Source organism: Aegilops tauschii, chromosome 5 (genome assembly GCF_002575655.3).
Source record: "Aegilops tauschii subsp. strangulata cultivar AL8/78 chromosome 5, Aet v6.0, whole genome shotgun sequence".
NCBI lineage: Eukaryota > Viridiplantae > Streptophyta > Magnoliopsida > Poales > Poaceae > Aegilops > Aegilops tauschii.
Window position 1 is genome coordinate 103,448,112 of NC_053039.3, and position 20,998 is coordinate 103,469,109.

Below are 20,998 nucleotides of genomic sequence, written 5' to 3' on the forward strand. Positions count from 1 at the left end.
ACCGTTATGTCTAATCGCACCAGTTAACTTGTCATATGCTTCATGTTTACTTTTGTTATATCTCATGTCTGAACTGTCTTGCGAGTACTTTCATAGTACTCACCTGGCTTGTTGATTTGGCCAGATGTTGACGAAGGCGATCTCTTGGATGCAGAGTTTGATAGCGCGTCCGATGCCTAGAGGAGTCCCAGTCAGTCCTGCACGATCCCGGATATTGGTCACTTGTATTGTATACGCTTCCGCCACCCGCAATAAGTCTTCTCGAGCCTCACTCCGATGCTCGAAGAGCTGTAGTCTTCTGGAGTCATATCACTCGCTTTGCGGTGATATTTCCACCACCGTTATTATCGTGAGTTAGTAGTTGCCACCCTATCCGCCGTTTTGTTTTAACGGCGCGCATGTAATAAATTGTTGGGCAGTCTCCGCTCAACCTTGTATTATATTTAGTACTCCTGGTATTTTTCTTCTGTGACCAAGATATTGTCTACCAGTGAGAAGGAATTCTTCCTCGCTGGTCCGTAAAAGGGATTGGTCTCTCAATAATTATTTTATTGAAAAACCGGTCGCCAGCAGGAGACACGGCGCCGACGACGCCACCCAGCGCCGCCCAAACCACCGGAGCTCGCCGCGTGGCTTTCCACTCCCCCAAACGCGCTGCCGCTCTCATCGTGAACCGCAGGGCGCGGAGCGCGCTCTCTGCCGCCGTTGAGCCCGTGCGGTCACCTCACCGTGGACCGACGCCATTACGCCAAGACTGACCCCGTTTAGCTGCAAAACGAGTCCAGTAACCTCCACTGATGCTGCCTAGCCGCCCAAACCACCTGCCAATCCACTGCTCCGCCGTAATCGCTCGCCGGAGATTCTCCGTTCACGGCCACCCCGTCGATCTGCCTATAAATAGAGGCCCCGAGCTTCAACTCGAGCACCCACCAGCCTTGCACTCCCCCTAGAGCACGCCTAGCCAGTGGAAGAGCCCTGAGGAGGTCTCCTTCCTCGACTCCGGCCGCCGCAACCCGCCACGGGATCCAGCCCGATTCGCCCCCGTGTGTGCTCCTCCGCCTCCATTCTCTTGCCAGTAGCTTCACCTTGCATCACTCGTTCTGACCCGCGCCTCAATTCGTAGTTTGCAGCCCTCCACCGGAGTTCCCCAGCCTCACCCGAGCCGCCGTCCGCCGGAGATAGTGTCGCCGTCGACGTGGTGCTCCCCGTTGGACGAGTCCACCACCCACCGACGCGGAAGAAGACGCTGAAGCTCTTGGTACCCTCCGTTTCTCCTAACTCGCCGTGGTTCGACGCCGGCGTCCACCGCAGTCTTCGGGCGCCGGCGAGCTTTTCAAACCTGACATGTGGACCCCGCGTGTCAGCCTCTGTTCTTTTATTCGCGAACCGTTTTCTGTTGGCGCCTACGGGCAAAATACGTTTTCTCCTTTGCGCTTGCGCATTCCCAGCCGAAGCGTTTTCTGTTTTCTCAGTTAAAACCCTGAAACTTTTCTGTTTCATTACAGATAAGTCCCTGGACAGAAACCCTTATAACTTTTTAATAAAAAGGTATTTTTGAGTGATTCTTTTTCTGACAATCTTCAAATTTTGTCTAGTTCTTTATGGGATTTATTTGAAAAATATTTGGGAAAGTTTCTGTGTATGTGTTGGTTTTCACGTTAGTACCCGTTTCGTGATTGCCGTAGGTTCCGGGAGAGGTGAAGGGGCCGCGAACTTCGCCGAGCTAGACTCCGACTTCTCCGAACCAGGCAAGCATGTTTTGAACATTTGATATGGCAGATGTTTTGCATGTTTGCGTGAAAGTTGTGCGTGGCATATAAGTATCGGTAAATACCTCGTTGCTTGCAAGGCAACTACCCGGTTGTCCCAAAGTCAGGATGACCTCTGATGAGAGGTGGCCCAATTCATGTGGTGACATGAAGGGCAGTAAGGTGGTACTGTTGTAGCATACCAGCCTTGCGTCATCCGACTTTCTTCGACGTTAACGTGGTTGGAGCTACGTTATCGTTCTTTTCCCGCATGTTCCAAAGTTGCGATGACCTCTGATGAGAGGTGGCCAAATCATGTGGTGACATGAAGGGCAGCAAGGTGGTACTGTTGTAGCATACCAGCCTTGTGACATCCGACTTTTCCGACGTTAACATGGTTGGAGCCGTGTTACCGTTCTTTCCCCTTCCGTGCTACCACATGTCTCATTGCCAGGATGCGGTTTAGTAAGTTGGTAACCTCTTTCCGTGTACACACAAAACAGAGAGGCCGGGATGATGGTACCTTGGCCCAGGATTAAAGCCAGTCATCCGGTCAGGGGGCATGGGTGTTTCCGGTTGGGACCGAGAGGGGGGGCACCCCCTTAAAGCGCGCGTATAGAAATTTGATCCCATGCTACGCGAGGTTGTAGCCTCCCCGTCTCAAGGTTTTTCTTGAAAGTTGCCGAGGGTGATCCCTGGCTTCGGATGGTTGAATTGGGTGTGTACTGGTTAGACGTGTTCCTTCAAAACACCGTAGACGGAACTAGTCCCCGTGACTACTGAAATCCGTTGGCTGTGGTTAAGTACAAACTCTGCAGAGTCAATTCTTTCCAAATCATCGTACCCATGATCAAGCAGTGTAAGAATTATATCCATATCTATCCGTGTGAAAAACTTGTCCCCGGTGAACAAGCTCAAGTGGTAAATTCAGATTTATTGTTATTCCTGTGGATGGACTAACGTTATTTTTGTCTCACGCTTGTGATCATTTATGTTCCTGGACTGTTGTATTATTGAGTTGTGATATAAGCCCTTTATGGGACGTCGCGCAGACGTCCGACTGTGGCGTGTTCTTGTTCTTTACTTTAAATATGAGCCCTTTCTGTGATGTCGCTCAGACGTCCGACTGTGGCATGCACTGTCTTTATTTTTTTTGTTATAAGCCCTTTATGTGGTGTTGCCCCGACGCCCGACTGTGGCATTATTATTCCGCATTTTCCGCTCGAGGCGTCTTTCAGACACTCGTTTGGCACCAGTATTACTATTCTGCAGTTTCCGCTCGATGCGTCATTCAGACACTCGTTTGGCACCAGTATTACTATTCTGCAGTTTCCACTCGAGGCGCCATTCAGACCCTCGCTTGGCACCCAGTATTTATTACCGTTATGTCTAATCGCACCAGTTAACTTGTCATATGCTTCATGTTTACTTTTGTTATATCTCATGTCTGAACTGTCTTGCGAGTACTTTCATAGTACTCACCTGGCTTGTTGATTTGGCCAGATGTTGACGAAGGCGATCTCTTGGATGCAGAGTTTGATAGCGCGTCCGATGCCTAGAGGAGTCCCAGTCAGTCCTGCGCGATCCCGGATATTGGTCACTTGTATTGTATACGCTTCCGCCACCCGCAATAAGTCTTCTCGAGCCTCACTCCGACGCTCGAAGAGCTGTAGTCTTCTGGAGTCATGTCACTCGCTTTGCGGTGATATTTCCACCACCGTAATTATCGTGAGTTAGTAGTTGCCACCCTATCCGCCGTTTTGTTTTAACGGCGCGCATGTAATAAATTGTTGGGCAGTCTCCGCTCAACCTTGTATTATATTTAGTACTCCTGGTATTTTTCTTCTGTGACCAAGATATTGTCTACCAGTGAGAAGGAATTCTTCCTCGCTGGTCCGTAAAAGGGATTGGTCTCTCAATAATTATTTTATTGAAAAACCGGTCGCCAGCAGGAGACACGGCGCCGACGACGCCACCCAGCGCCGCCCAAACCACCGGAGCTCGCCGCGTGGCTTTCCACTCCCCCAAACGCGCTGCCGCTCTCATCGTGAACCGCAGGGCGCGGAGCGCGCTCTCTGCCGCCGTTGAGCCCGTGCGGTCACCTCACCGTGGACCGACGCCATTACGCCAAGACCGACCCCGTTTAGCTGCAAAACGAGTCCAGTAACCTCCACTGATGCTGCCTAGCCGCCCAAACCACCTGCCAATCCACTGCTCCGCCGTAATCGCTCGCCGGAGATTCTCCGTTCACGGCCACCCCGTCGATCTGCCTATAAATAGAGGCCCCGAGCTTCAACTCGAGCACCCACCAGCCCTGCACTCCCCCTAGAGCACGCCTAGCCACTGGAAGAGCCCTGAGGAGGTCTCCTTCCTCGACTCTGGCCGCCGCGACCCGCCACGGGATCCAGCCCGATTCGCCCCCGTGTGTGCTCCTCCGCCTCCATTCTCTTGCCAGTAGCTTCACCTTGCATCACTCGTTCTGACCCGCGCCTCAATTCGTAGTTTGCAGCCCTCCACCGGAGTTCCCCAGCCTCACCCGAGCCGCCGTCCGCCGGAGATAGTGTCGCCGTCGACGTGGTGCTCCCCGTTGGACGAGTCCACCACCCACCGACGCGGAAGAAGACGCTGAAGCTCTTGGTACCCTCCGTTTCTCCTAACTCGCCGTGGTTCGAGGCCGGCGTCCACCGCAGTCTTCGGGCGCCGGCGAGCTTTTCAAACCTGACATGTGGACCCCGCGTGTCAGCCTCTGTTCTTTTATTCGCGAACCGTTTTCTGTTGGCGCCTACGGGCAAAATACGTTTTCTCCTTTGCGCTTGCACATTCCCAGCCGAAGCGTTTTCTGTTTTCTCAGTTAAAACCCTGAAACTTTTCTGTTTCATTACAGATAAGTCCCTGGACAGAAACCCTTATAACTTTTTAATAAAAAGGTATTTTTGAGTGATTCTTTTTCTGACAATCTTCAAATTTTGTCTAGTTCTTTATGGGATTTATTTGAAAAATATTTGGGAAAGTTTCTGTGTATGTGTTGGTTTTCACGTTAGTACCCGTTTCGTGATTGCCGTAGGTTCCGGGAGAGGTGAAGGGGCCGCGAACTTCGCCGAGCTAGACTCCGACTTCTCCGAACCAGGCAAGCATGTTTTGAACATTTGATATGGCAGATGTTTTGCATGTTCGCGTGAAAGTTGTGCGTGGCATATGAGTATCGGTAAATACCTCGTTGCTTGCAAGGCAACTACCCGGTTGTCCCAAAGTCAGGATGACCTCTGATGAGAGGTGGCCCAATTCATGTGGTGACATGAAGGGCAGTAAGGTGGTACTGTTGTAGCATACCAGCCTTGCGTCATCCGACTTTCTTCGACGTTAACGTGGTTGGAGCTACGTTATCGTTCTTTTCCCGCATGTTCCAAAGTTGCGATGACCTCTGATGAGAGGTGGCCAAATCATGTGGTGACATGAAGGGCAGCAAGGTGGTACTGTTGTAGCATACCAGCCTTGTGACATCCGACTTTTCCGACGTTAACATGGTTGGAGCCGTGTTACCGTTCTTTCCCCTTCCGTGCTACCACATGTCTCATTGCCAGGATGCGGTTTAGTAAGTTGGTAACCTCTTTCCGTGTACACACCAAACAGAGAGGCCGGGATGATGGTACCTTGGCCCAGGATTAAAGCCAGTCATCCGGTCAGGGGGCATGGGTGTTTCCGGTTGGGACCGAGAGGGGGGGCACCCCCTTAAAGCGCGCGTATAGAAATTTGATCCCATGCTACGCGAGGTTGTAGCCTCCCCGTCTCAAGGTTTTTCTTGAAAGTTGCCGAGGGTGATCCCTGGCTTCGGATGGTTGAATTGGGTGTGTACTGGTTAGACGTGTTCCTTCAAAACACCGTAGACGGAACTAGTCCCCGTGACTACTGAAATCCGTTGGCTGTGGTTAAGTACAAACTCTGCAGAGTCAATTCTTTCCAAATCATCGTACCCATGATCAAGCAGTGTAAGAATTATATCCATATCTATCCGTGTGAAAAACTTGTCCCCGGTGAACAAGCTCAAGTGGTAAATTCAGATTTATTGTTATTCCTGTGGATGGACTAACGTTATTTTTGTCTCACGCTTGTGATCATTTATGTTCCCGGACTGTTGTATTATTGAGTTGTGATATAAGCCCTTTATGGGACGTCGCGCAGACGTCCGACTGTGGCGTGTTCTTGTTCTTTACTTTAAATATGAGCCCTTTCTGTGATGTCGCTCAGACGTCCGACTGTGGCATGCACTGTCTTTATTTTTTTTGTTATAAGCCCTTTATGTGGTGTTGCCCCGACGCCCGACTGTGGCATTATTATTCCGCATTTTCCGCTCGAGGCGTCTTTCAGACACTCGTTTGGCACCAGTATTACTATTCTGCAGTTTCCGCTCGAGGCGTCTTTCAGACACTCGTTTGACACCAGTATTACTATTCTGCAGTTTCCGCTCGAGGCGTCATTCAGACCCTCGCTTGGCACCCAGTATTTATTACCGTTATGTCTAATCGCACCAGTTAACTTGTCATATGCTTCATGTTTACTTTTGTTATATCTCATGTCTGAACTGTCTTGCGAGTACTTTCATAGTACTCACCTGGCTTGTTGATTTGGCCAGATGTTGACGAAGGCGATCTCTTGGATGCAGAGTTTGATAGCGCGTCCGATGCCTAGAGGAGTCCCAGTCAGTCCTGCGCGATCCCGGATATTGGTCACTTGTATTGTATACGCTTCCGCCACCCGCAATAAGTCTTCTCGAGCCTCACTCCGACGCTCGAAGAGCTGTAGTCTTCTGGAGTCATATCACTCGCTTTGCGGTGATATTTCCACCACCGTTATTATCGTGAGTTAGTAGTTGCCACCCTATCCGCCGTTTTGTTTTAACGGCGCGCATGTAATAAATTGTTGGGCAGTCTCCGCTCAACCTTGTATTATATTTAGTACTCCTGGTATTTTTCTTCTGTGACCAAGATATTGTCTACCAGTGAGAAGGAATTCTTCCTCGCTGGTCCGTAAAAGGGATTGGTCTCTCAATAATTATTTTATTGAAAAACCGGTCGCCAGCAGGAGACACGGCGCCGACGACGCCACCCAGCGCCGCCCAAACCACCGGAGCTCGCCGCGTGGCTTTCCACTCCCCCAAACGCGCTGCCGCTCTCATCGTGAACCGCAGGGCGCGGAGCGCGCTCTCTGCCGCCGTTGAGCCCGTGCGGTCACCTCACCGTGGACCGACGCCATTACGCCAAGACCGACCCCGTTTAGCTGCAAAACGAGTCCAGTAACCTCCACTGATGCTGCCTAGCCGCCCAAACCACCTGCCAATCCACTGCTCCGCCGTAATCGCTCGCCGGAGATTCTCCGTTCACGGCCACCCCGTCGATCTGCCTATAAATAGAGGCCCCGAGCTTCAACTCGAGCACCCACCAGCCCTGCACTCCCCCTAGAGCACGCCTAGCCACTGGAAGAGCCCTGAGGAGGTCTCCTTCCTCGACTCCGGCCGCCGCAACCCGCCACGGGATCCAGCCCGATTCGCCCCCGTGTGTGCTCCTCCGCCTCCATTCTCTTGCCAGTAGCTTCACCTTGCATCACTCGTTCTGACCCGCGCCTCAATTCGTAGTTTGCAGCCCTCCACCGGAGTTCCCCAGCCTCACCCGAGCCGCCGTCCGCCGGAGATAGTGTCGCCGTCGACGTGGTGCTCCCCGTTGGACGAGTCCACCACCCACCGACGCGGAAGAAGACGCTGAAGCTCTTGGTACCCTCCGTTTCTCCTAACTCGCCGTGGTTCGACGCCGGCGTCCACCGCAGTCTTCGGGCGCCGGCGAGCTTTTCAAACCTGACATGTGGACCCCGCGTGTCAGCCTCTGTTCTTTTATTCGCGAACCGTTTTCTGTTGGCGCCTGCGGGCAAAATACGTTTTCTCCTTTGCGCTTGCGCATTCCCAGCCGAAGCGTTTTCTGTTTTCTCAGTTAAAACCCTGAAACTTTTCTGTTTCATTACAGATAAGTCCCTGGACAGAAACCCTTATAACTTTTTAATAAAAACGTATTTTTGAGTGATTCTTTTTCTGACAATCTTCAAATTTTGTCTAGTTCTTTATGGGATTTATTTGAAAAATATTTGGGAAAGTTTCTGTGTATGTGTTGGTTTTCACGTTAGTACCCGTTTCGTGATTGCCGTAGGTTCCGGGAGAGGTGAAGGGGCCGCGAACTTCGCCGAGCTAGACTCCGACTTCTCCGAACCAGGCAAGCATGTTTTGAACATTTGATATGGCAGATGTTTTGCATGTTTGCGTGAAAGTTGTGCGTGGCATATGAGTATCGGTAAATACCTCGTTGCTTGCAAGGCAACTACCCGGTTGTCCCAAAGTCAGGATGACCTCTGATGAGAGGTGGCCCAATTCATGTGGTGACATGAAGGGCAGTAAGGTGGTACTGTTGTAGCATACCAGCCTTGCGTCATCCGACTTTCTTCGACGTTAACGTGGTTGGAGCTACGTTATCGTTCTTTTCCCGCATGTTCCAAAGTTGCGATGACCTCTGATGAGAGGTGGCCAAATCATGTGGTGACATGAAGGGCAGCAAGGTGGTACTGTTGTAGCATACCAGCCTTGTGACATCCGACTTTTCCGACGTTAACATGGTTGGAGCCGTGTTACCGTTCTTTCCCCTTCCGTGCTACCACATGTCTCATTGCCAGGATGCCGTTTAGTAAGTTGGTAACCTCTTTCCGTGTACACACCAAACAGAGAGGCCGGGATGATGGTACCTTGGCCCAGGATTAAAGCCAGTCATCCGGTCAGGGGCATGGGTGTTTCCGGTTGGGACCGAGAGGGGGGCACCCCCTTAAAGCGCGCGTATAGAAATTTGATCCCATGCTACGCGAGGTTGTAGCCTCCCCGTCTCAAGGTTTTTCTTGAAAGTTGCCGAGGGTGATCCCTGGCTTCGGATGGTTGAATTGGGTGTGTACTGGTTAGACGTGTTCCTTCCAAAACACCGTAGACGGAACTAGTCCCCGTGACTACTGAAATCCGTTGGCTGTGGTTAAGTACAAACTCTGCAGAGTCAATTCTTTCCAAATCATCGTACCCATGATCAAGCAGTGTAAGAATTATATCCATATCTATCCGTGTGAAAAACTTGTCCCCGGTGAACAAGCTCAAGTGGTAAATTCAGATTTATTGTTATTCCTGTGGATGGACTAACGTTATTTTTGTCTCACGCTTGTGATCATTTATGTTCCCGGACTGTTGTATTATTGAGTTGTGATATAACCCCTTTATGTGACGTCGCGCAGACGTCCGACTGTGGCGTGTTCTTGTTCTTTACTTTAAATATGAGCCCTTTCTGTGATGTCGCTCAGACGTCCGACTGTGGCATGCACTGTCTTTATTTTTTTTGTTATAAGCCCTTTATGTGGTGTCGCCCCGACGCCCGACTGTGGCATTATTATTCCGCATTTTCCGCTCGAGGCGTCTTTCAGACACTCGTTTGGCACCAGTATTACTATTCTGCAGTTTCCGCTCAAGGCGTCTTTCAGACACTCGTTTGGCACCAGTATTACTATTCTGCAATTTCCGCTCGAGGCGTCTTTCAGACACTCGTTTGGCACCAGTATTACTATTCTGCAGTTTCCGCTCGAGGCGTCATTCAGACCCTCGCTTGGCACCCAGTATTTATTACCGTTATGTCTAATTGCACCAGTTAACTTGTCATATGCTTCATGTTTACTTTTGTTATATCTCATGTCCGAACTGTCTTGCGAGTAGTTTCATAGTACTCACCTGGCTTGTTGATTTGGCCAGATGTTGACGAAGGCGATCTCTTGGATGCAGAGTTTGATAGCGCGTCCGATGCCTAGAGGAGTCCCAGTCAGTCCTGCGCTATCCCGAATATTGGTCACTTGTATTGTATACGCTTCCGCCACCCGCAATAAGTCTTCTCGAGCCTCACTCCGACGCTCGAAGAGCTGTAGTCTTCTGGAGTCATATCACTCGCTTCGCGGTGATATTTCCACCACCGTTTTTATCGTGAGTTAGTAGTTGCCACCCTATCCGCCGTTTTGTTTTAACGGCGCACATGTAATAAATTGTTGGGCAGTCTCTGCTCAACCTTGTATTATATTTAGTACTCCTGGTATTTTTCTTCTGTGACCAAGATATTGTCTACCAGTGAGAAGGAATTCTTCCTCGCTGGTCCGTAAAAGGGATTGGTCTCTCAATAATTATTTTATTGAAAAACCGGTCGTGACACAACCGCTGCCACATACTGCACTTTGCAGATTTGGCACACATCATACATAAGTACTGCGCAATGGAAAGCGCCTGGAAAGCCAGACAGCCCGGTGGGAACCTCCTGCCTTCAAGTATCCCACCGGACGGACAAAAAGGATGCACCCTTACCGGGCACCCGATCATCATCTCATGGACAAAAAGATCAAGCCCTTCACGGGACACAAAACTGTCCTTGACGACCTTCTCGACAAACCCTGTCAGATACATACGACGCCGAATGCCGAACCAACACATAGCCTTCGGGCATGTTGGGTACTCCGGCAGGTGGCTAAGAGCGGCGAGGCCATCCTCACCAACATCACTCTAGAGAGGCACTCTTCGGAGGACGCCGATCTCAATGTTTTTACGGTCTTCGAGACCTTTTCTTCCAACAATCGGTGCAAAATGGCATTACGCAGCCTCGCCGAAGTCAACCAGGTAGTCACAATAAATCCTTGGAACGATATGGCGATAACTTTCACCACCGATGACGAGCCAAGGGCAAGATCAGTCCGGGCACTAGCCGCCTTGGTCTTAAACCCAATTGTGGATGGCTTTCGGCTCACTAAAGTGGTGATGGACGATGGCAGCGGATTGAACCTCATCTACGAAGATACGCTCCAAAAAATGCAAATGGACAAAACTTGCATTGAGCAAAGCGGCACCACCTTCCGAGGCATTATCCCCAGTCGAGAAGCACGAAGCTCGGGGAAGATTAAACTTGACGTCGTATTCAGCACGCCAGAGAACAACAGGCCCGAAGAGTTGCTCTTCCACGTGGCACCTTTCAATAGCGGATATCACGCCCTGTTGGGGCGATACGCATTCACACGCTCTCAAGCCATACCCATTAGGGGTACATGAAACTCAAAATTCCAGGGCCCAACGGAGTTATCACTATCACTAGTGATCCGGATATAGCACTCCACACCGAAAACAAAACTGCATCCCTGGCCCTCGAGGTGCTATCCGAGGCCCTCGCGGCCGAGGAGCTAACCGCTCTGCGCTCCACAGTGGACAAGGACGATGTAATCCTCGACAAGAGGCCCAAATCCACTTACTTCAAGCCAGCAAAAGAAATAGTCAAATTTCAACTACCCCCAATGGATCCTAACAAAATAGCAGCCATTGGAGCACAGCTGGGTCCAACGATCGACGCCGCTCTAAGAGCGTTCCTGCGCGAGAATTGCGACATCATTGCCTGGCATCCTTCGGATATGCCAGGAATCCCACGCTGACTGGCCGAACATAGCCTCAACATAATAAAGGGGTTCAAACCAGTCAAGCAAACACTGCGGTGATTTTCCGAACCCAAGCGACAAGCTATGGGGGAGGAGCTAGCCAAACTACTTGAAGCCGGGTTCATCAGAGAGATCAAACACCCGGACTGGCTAGCAAACCTGGTCATGGTGCCAAAGAAGGACAAATCCTGGCGCCTTTGTGTTGATTTCAAAGACCTCAACAAGACCTTCCCTAAGGACCCCTTCCCGCTGCCCCGCATTGACCAAATCATTGACGCGACAGCAGGACACAATTCACTGTGTTTCCTCGACGCATACTCCGGATACCATCAAATTAAGATGAAGGAATCCAATCAGGCCGCAACGGCATTCATTATTCCGTATGGGCCTTTCTGCTTCAACACTATGCCTTTCAGACTCAAAAACGCCGGCGCCACTTACCAACGCATGATTCAAACATGCCTGGAAAAGCAAATTGGCAAGACGGTGGAGGCATACGTAGATGATGTAGTCATCAAAACCAAACATGTCGAATCTTTCGTGGATGACTTACGCCTTACATTCGACAACCTCCGAACATATGACATACGACTCAATCCAGTAAAATGCGTTTTTGGCGTTCCGGCCGGAAAGCTGCTCGGGTTCATCGTTTCTAATAGAGAAATCGAAACAAATCCAGCCAAAATCCGAGCCCTGTCACAATTGGCAATGCCAACAAACCTAAAGTAGGTCCAAAAACTCGCTGGGTGCGCGGCAGCTTTGAGCCGCTTTATCTCCAGATTGGGAGAAAAGGCACTGCGACTTTATCGCCTGCTCCGACGTACCGACCACTTTGAGTGGACGGAGGCAGCAACAGCCGAATTGTGTCAGTGTACAGAAGGAGGGGCGCACTTTTGTACCCCTTTACCTGTGCATGGGCAGTCGGAGCTGCGCCCACGGCCACACCAAGCAGAACAGGGGAGGTGAGCCAAGGTAAGACCGAAGCCCAAGATAACCAGAGCAACGCCAAGGCCAAGACCACAAAGAGCAGAGGGACGAAGCAGGTTCCCCCGGCAAGACCCTTGCTGGGGCAGCCTCAGTAGCCCCGGCAAGACCCTTGCCGGGGCAGCTCGCCCCACACCAACAGAGCGAGCCACCCTTGAGCCCACAATCTCCAACATCACGTTGGGCCAGGGCTCGGGAGGCACCTCCATGGTGGCATGCAGATCTTTGTGAAGACAAGGAACACTCAAGATCAGATGAGGATTAGAAGACGACGATCCTCGGCAGGATCCTTGCCGAGGAAGGCCACCAGACCCCCGGCAAGGTCCTTGCCAGGGACGACAGCGCGCCACGGCAAGACCCTTGCCGGGCCACCCGGCAAGGCCATCACCAAGGACGCCAGCAGGGCCACTACCAGGCCCGCACCAACCAAGTCTCCACCACCGTTACATGCAGCTGCCAGGCCAACCAGCTGGGTGGGCACCTGCGTGGCAACATGCAGCTCCCAGGCCAACTCATCAAGCGCCTGCGTGGCGGCATGCAGATTTTCGTGGAGGCTCCACCACTGCACCACCTCAGCTGCCTGCCTGCCTACGTGGCACCACATGCGTCGCTAGCCAGGGCGCGTGTCGAAGCAAGGAGGAGCGGCGACGGACGGGACGAGCCTCGCCCCCATCCCCGATAAAGCAAGGGGGCACCTAAGCTACGCATTAAATGCATCTTGTCCTGTAATACGAGTGGTAAGCTCATAGCAGTGTGCGCCTTTCCACCTCCTGTGTGCCACTGTGGCAGCCCCTTTCGACTATAAAAGGAGGCCCATGGCATACTGGAGAAGGATTCGGCTCTTTCGAACCACGCACTCACCACAGCTAGTTCGGGAGCTCAAGAACTCTCTGAAATACAGCCACCAAAGCAGGACTAGGGTTTTACGCAACCTCGCGGCCCGAACCTGGGTAAACGATCCTCATGTTGGTTACTAATCCTGCTCTTCTCACAACCCTGCGCCCCGGCAACCGTAGTAGGGATTCTTATGATCACATAGGTGTCGTTCCGCACCGACATCTTTGGCGCGCCAGGTAGGGGGCGCAATTGTGAGAATCTAGTCTAGTAGCTAGCCTAGCAGTTCTTTGTCGTTATGGCTCCCAAGAAGAAGACGGCCACAGCGATCGGCTCATTGGGAGCCGAACGGCCCGTGCCAGTGCGGGCGAGCAGTGGGCCGGTCGCGGACAGGACCCGGGCCGCGGTCCGCAAACACCAGCATCGCCCTGGCAGTCAGAGCCTGGCGAGCGGCGTTGTTCGCGCGCCAGACGACCGGCCGCACGTCGCCAGATCCAAAGACGGAACTGGACCCCCCCCCCCCCCCCCGCAGGCGGCGCGGGGCCCTCCAGGAGTGTCGTTGTGCCACCCCCGGGCAGCGCGGCAACCACCAAGACGCCCACGCTGGCGACCACTGCGCGCTCTTCCCATGGTGTGCGTGACGAGCAGCGTCACCACGCCGGTGACCCTGGGCACCGCCATGGGAACAGCCCTGTGCGTCGTCCACGGGATGAAGGAGTTCAGCATGCCCGCCGAAGTGCTGGCAAAAATGGCACGCAGGCGCTGGATCGTAACGGAGCTCCTTCTAACGTGGTTAGAAGTCGAAGCGCGCCGCGATCCATGCGGCTGTCGCCGCCGCCCACGCCAACAGAAGCTTTGGCGCGCGCGCAGCTGCTCCTCGACTTCCCTCCTGCTGCACAGAAGCTCGACGAGTGGAGGGCCACCATCCGGAGCCTCGTCGCCATCGCCAACAAAGACGATCCGCTGCCGGCAGGGCCCTCGGGTCGGTGCTCCACCGAGCCACCACACGCTGGCGTTGGGAGGACCGGGGGAGCTGCGGCCACGGTGCACTCTCCTCCTCCTCGCCAGCCGCCGTGGGCGTCTGCCCGTCGTGATGACGCTTGTGATAACATCTCTATGGCGTCGTCCGACCCGCGGACCCACCGTGACCAGCGCCAGGTTCTTCGGGAACGAGCTCACGAAGACGCTCGGACCACCATCGAGCGCCGACGCGAAACGCGCCACCAGTCGAACAAGCGGGCGGGACCCGCTATGGACCACCCAGCACCGGGGGGCTCCGGCGGCCTACCTTACGAGGTGGGCTGCCCGGCCCTCCCCCGTGAGCTGCGGCAGTTCCAGTGGCCGTCCTACCGCACGTTCAAGCCCTACGTCGGCGAGAAGTACACTCGCAAGACCCATCCGTCCGAGTTCCTCAGCATCTACACCATCGCGATGCAGGCTGCTGGAGCTCGCGACGACAAGGTGCTTGCCAACTATTTCCCGCTGGCACTGAAGCCCAATGTTATGTCTTAGTTGATGCACGTGCTGGCGGATTCCATTTCTTCTTGGTCGGATCTGTGCCATGAGTTTGTTGGCGCCTTCACAGGAGGCCACCAAGATCATGGCTAGGCCAGTGATCTGCATATCATTCCCAGAAGGAAGGGGAATCCCTGCGCAAGTACATCTAGAGATTCAGCGGGTGCAGTACAACATCCCCGATGTTCATCCCGCCGCTGTGATCAGCGTGTTCCATCAGAACGTGCGCAACCGCAAGATGCACGAAGAGCTGGCGATGACCAAGGTTGAGGATGTGGCCGAGCTCTACGTTCTGGCAGATAGCTGTGCCCGGGCTGAAGAGGGAAGGAAGTACCCCGACGAAGACGCCGGTGCGAAAACCGACTCTACCGACGAAGATGCCGCCACCCCGACGAAGAAGGGTCAGCGTCGCAACAGGAAACGCAAAGGAAAGGCCGTGCTTGCCATTGAAGGATCTGACGACACCAGCGCTACCAAGAAGGTCAAGGCAGACGCCCCCGGCAAGGAGATTGGCGGGTGCGTCGCCTGCCGGGCCTTGGCGGCTACCGACAAGCCAGGAAGCTCCGGCAAGCAATACTGCAGGATCCACCGCACCAAGGGCCACGACCTCCAGAACTGCCGAAAGTCGAGCTGCTTGCTGAGAAGCAAAAATCTGAGTACGAGAGGTGGGACAAGGAGAAGGACCAGGATGGTGCCGAGGGATCCGGCAAGAAGCGTGGCGGCCAAGGAGGCCACCGCGGCAAGGACAACCAGCAAGAGAGGCCCGCCCTGGGCCGTGACAAGAAACAAGAAGACGATGATCACGACGAGGAAGACGAGTCTGGCGAGCAAGAGTTCCAGAAGGCTACGGAGGCCATGTGCATCGATGGTGGCGCCTCGCTGCATACTTCTCACCGCCAGCTCAAGCAGCGGACGCGTGAGATTACAGCAGCGGAACCGTCGTTCGACGCTCAGAAGCCGCTGAAGTGGTCCAGCACGCCCCTCATCTTTGATGCCGAGGACCACCCCGACCGCACAACCGCGGTCGGGTGTTTGCCATTGTTGGTCTCACCTACGATACACAACCTCAAGGTGAACAAGATGTTGGTTGACGGCGGGGCCGGCCTGAACTTGATCTCGCCTGCCGTGATCAAAAGACTGCAAATTCCTGATGGAGACCTCGAGGAAACAGGTACGTTTCACGGGGTCAATCCGGGGAGGAGCCAGCCTAAGGGGAAGGTCACACTGCCCGTGACGTTTGGAGGGGAGTTGAACTACAGAACAGAGAGGATCATCTTCGACGTGGCTGAGATCACCTTGCCCTACAACGGGATCCTCGGCCGCCCGACACTAGCCAAGTTCATGGCAGCATCACACTACGCCTACAACATGCTAAAGATGCCCGGGCCGTTGACCATCATCTCCGTCCCCTCCGACAAGAAGGACACGCTGATCTGCGCCGACCAACTCTACCGGGAAGCAGTTGCAGCAGCTGCCGTCAAGGCACCTGCTCCTGCCATTGAAGGCCCAGAAGGGAAGAGAAAGCCTGGCAAGACCTCTCGCACCCACTCCAGCAAGCACGCCTCTTCGGAGTGCTACGCTACCGTCGAGGACATGCCAGAGAGCTCTACCGGCAAGAGCAAGAAATCCAGAGCTGAGCCGCCGCAGACCAAGAAGGTGTCCGCCAGGGAGGATGGCACGAGAGGGGCCTTCACCATAGGCTCCACCCTTGACAGCAAATAGGAAGGCGCCCTCGTCACCTTCCTGCGGGCGAATGTCGACGTGTTTGCATGGCAAGCATCCGACATCCTCGGTGTTCCCAGGGAGGTGATTGAGCACCACCTAGCTGTCTGCCCTCATGCGCGGCCCGTCAAGCAGAAGGTCAGAAAGCAGGCTCTGGAGAGGCAGGAGTTCATCACAGAGGAGATCAGGAAGTTGGAAGCGGCAGGTTTTGTGAGAGGAGTGCTCCACTCGACGTGGTTGGTGAGGGAGTCCTGGATTAGGGGGTCCTCGGACAGCTGGACTATATCTTTTAGCCGGACTGTTGGACTATGAAGATACAAGATTGAAGACTTCGTCCCGTGTCCGGATGGGACTCTCCTTGGCGTGGAAGGCAAGCTTGGCAATACGGATATGTAGATCACCCCCCTTGTAACCGACTCTGTGTAACCCTATCCCCCTCCGGTGTCTATATAAACCGGAGGGTTTAGTCCGTAGGACAACAACAATCATACCATAGGCTAGCTTCTAGGTTTAGCCTCTACAATCTCATGGTAGATCAACTCTTGTAATACTCATATCATCAAGATCAATCAATCAGGAAGTAGGGTATTACCTCCATCGAGAGGGCCCGAACCTGGGTAAACATTGTGTCCCCCGCCTCCTGTTACCATCCGCCTTAGACGCACAGTTCGGACCCCCTACCCGAGATCCGCCGGTTTTGACACCGACATTGGTGCTTTCATTGAGAGTTCCACTATGCCGTCACCACAAGGCTTGATGGCGCCTTCGATCATCGACAACGATGCGATCCAGGGTGAGGTTTTCCTCCCCGGACAGATCTTCGTATTCGGTGGCTTCGCACTGCGGGCCAACTCGCTTGGCCATCTAGAGCAGATCGAGAGCTACGCTCCTGGCCATCAGGTCAGGTTTGGAAACTTGAACTATACTGCCGACATCCGCGGAGACTTGATCTTCGACGGATTCGAGCACATGTCAGGTGCGCCGCACAGTCACGACGAGCATGACTTAGCTCTGCCGCCAGACGGTGTTCGGGAAATCACACCTGTGCCTCCTCCGGCCCTAGATCCGGAGTCAATTACGCCGTCCGAGGACGGGTGGATGGACCCCGCCTCGGAGGCCACGCACTTAGTGGCGATAGAGCCGAATACTAACTTCAACTCTTACGAGACCCGTGCTTCCGAACCGTGGGATTCGTCCTCGGCCACAGGCCCCGAACTGCCTGCGTCCATGCCTATCGAATCTGCTTGGGTGCCGACCATGGAGTTCACCTCCGCGGATATCTTTCAGCACTCGCCTTTGGGCGATGTGCTAAATTCATTAAAGTCTCTCTCCTTGTCGGGAGAACCTTGCCCGAACTATGTCCGGCTAGAATGGGATGCAGACGACGAAGAAATTCGCTCCCCACCCACCACCCACTTAGTAGCCACCGTCGACGATTTAACCGACATGCTCGATTTCGACTCCGAAGACATCGACGGTATGGACGACGATGTAGGTGATGAACGAGAACCACCGCCCACAGGGCGCTGGACTGCCAATTCATCACATGATGTATACATGGTGGATACACCCAAAGAAAATAATGATGGGGAACGGAAGGACGCAGCGAAGGATGGCTCCCTCGAGAAGCAACCAAAGCGACGGCGTAGGCGCCGCTCCAAATCCCGCCTCGGCAAAAATAGCGATAACAGCGCAAGGAAAAATAACACCCCGGTCGACTCCAGAGGAAGTGACGACCACATTGACCCAGCGATAGAGCAGGGCGAATTAGCGAACGGCGAACATAGTATGGATCCGCTGTCCGAACACGTCGACGCCGAGGATAAAGCTCATCAAGCTCTCTCCGGAGAGGAAAACAGTCCGGACGACGACGACGCACACACCATCCCGGAAAGGAACTTGGGACAAGAGAACCTCCGTAGAAGGCTTATTGCCACCGCGAGGAGTCTGAAGAAGCAGATGCAAAGGCTTAAGGCCGCAGAATACGCTCAACAGTAAATGGAACAAAGTGCTCGACATTGAAGAAAAGTACGGTGGTAGTTTCCACACAAAGAGCTATCCAAAGCGCAAGCTGTTGCCTGAATTCGATGATGAGGCCTTAGAGCCCACACAGCCGAAAAATAAAACGACTGACCCGTCGGATCGACCACCTCGCGGCCGCGATAGGGCGGTTAACGAGGCCACGCATAAGTCAGCACATGATCTACGCGAGGACTTGCATCAAAAGTCCGGCGTGACGAGATCCATCTACGGATCTAGGAAGCGCGTTCCAGCGCATAATAGAAACCGAACACTGCAACCGTCAGAACACAATGACACATCCAAATACAGGGGTGCCGCGCACCCCCTATGTTTCACCGATGAGGTGCTGGATCACGAATTTCTAGAGGGATTCAAACCCGTAAACATAGAGGCGTACGACGGAACCTGGGGTCTGGATCGAGGACTTCATCCTCCACATCCATATGGCTCGCGGAGACAATCTCCACGCCATCAAGTACTTGCCCCTCAAGCTAAAAGGACCAGCTCGGCACTGGCTGAAGGGCCTCCCTGAAAATTCAATCGGAAGTTGGGAGGAGCTTGAGGACGCTTTTAGGGCCAACTTTCAAGGGACCTATGTCCGACCACCGGATGCAGACGATCTAAGTCATATAATTCAACAGCCCGGAGAGTCAGCCCGAAAGCTTTGGAACAGATTTCTCACTAAGAAGAACCAAATCGTCGACTGTCCGAACGCCGAAGCCTTAGCAGCTTTCAAACACAGCGTCCGAGACGAATGGCTCGCCAGACACCTCGGCCAAGAAAAACCAAGGACAATGGCAGCCCTAACAAGCCTTATGAACCGCTTTTGCATGGGCAAAGATAGCTGGCTGGCCCATAGTAGCACTAGCGACCCAGGGACATCTGAAGTCAGGGATGGTAATGGAAAACCACGACGCAGTAAAAGCAAGCGTCGAAATAACGAAGACAGCCCAGACAACGCGGCGGTAAACACCGGATTCAAGGGCTCGCGACCCGGTCAACGGAAGAAGCTCTTCAAAGGCAATAGGGATGGAACGTCCAGCCTCAACAAGATTCTGGACAAATTATGTCAGATTCACGGCACCTCCGATAAACCTGCAAATCACACCCACAAAGAGTGCTGGGTCTTCAAGCAGGCTGGTAAACTAAACGCCGAACACAAGGGGAGGGAGACACCAAGTGAAGATGATGATGAGCCTCGTCAGCAAAACACTGGGGGCAGAAAAAGTTCCCACCAAAGGTTAAAACAGTGATTCACGTAACAAAAAGAAGGAGCAAGAATGCACTCGAAGACATATGCGCCGTGGAGCCCGTCGCCCCTAAATTCAACCCTTGGTCGGCCTGCCCGATCAGTTTCGATCGCATGGATCACCTGACAGGTATCCGGCACGGAGGATTGGCTGCCTTGGTGCTAGACCCAATTATTGACGGATACCACTTTACCCAACTCCTCATGGACGGCGGCAGTAGTCTTTATCTGATATATCAGGACACAGTCCGCAAAATGGGGATAGACCCGACAAGAATCAGCCAAAGTAATACTACCTTTAAAGGGGGAATACCAGGCCTAGAGGCCCGCTGCACGGGCTCTCTCGTACTAGAGGTTGTATTCGGTTCTCCCGACAACTTCCGAAGTGAAAAGTTAACCTTCGACATCGCACCATTCCGAAGCGGCTATCAAGCACTACTCGGAAGAACAGCTTTCACTTGTTTCAATGCGGTACCGCATTATGCTTCTCTTAAGCTTAAGATGCCCGGTCCACGTGGCATCATCACAGTCAGCGGAAATATCAAGCGTTCCTTATGCGCGGAAGAACATGTGGCGGCTTTAACAGCCAAACACTAAACGGCCTCTCCAACCAGAATAAATGATCGGTCGTCAAGACCGCGGACACGGCTAGACGAGTCCGGCGCATCACTAGCTGTAACAGCTTAGATAAACCTGAGATTGATGATATACCCCTACAGGTGGTACCAGGGGCTTCCCGCGTGTAAAAAGGACCACAGCTCGGCTCGACCTTACTTATCTTGAATTTTAATGGTTTATTGAGAATAACCAATTTTTCGCACGACAATTTCACCTAAGTTTTCCTCTTTTACTAATGATAATCGTGCTACACCCGTCCAGGATACGGCACAACGGAGACACAGGCGCAGACGTGCAGCAGGGCCCCGCTCAAAGGTTTCTTTTTAGATTAAGACCCTGTGTAAACCTTTTTTACTGTCTCTTGTTGCCTCACATCCTCCGGATACTCAGCACAACCGAGAGGGATGCTGACGTTATTGACATTTCACCACGTCAGAATGATGCACGTACCTGGACACTCAGGGTTTATTATCAAGGGCGTTACTCAGCCCGGTATATGTTGTAAAGACCGAATACCTTGGGGAGTGTTCGGCGTCGCGAGTTTGACCTTATATGCATCAGCTCTGAATCATGTCTTCGGTCAAATGTTGGGTTTGCCCGGCTCCCGCATTTTGCTACTTTACACTCCGCTCTATCGGCTAAGGTGGCACCGGGAGAACTACTGCGATTATGCCCTGGTTCATCCGGATGAGCACCTCAGTAGAGAAAGCCAAAAACTGACTGTCATGATAAAGCGCGAGACTGGTCAACCACTCGATGACTCATTGGAATCTTCGGGATTCCT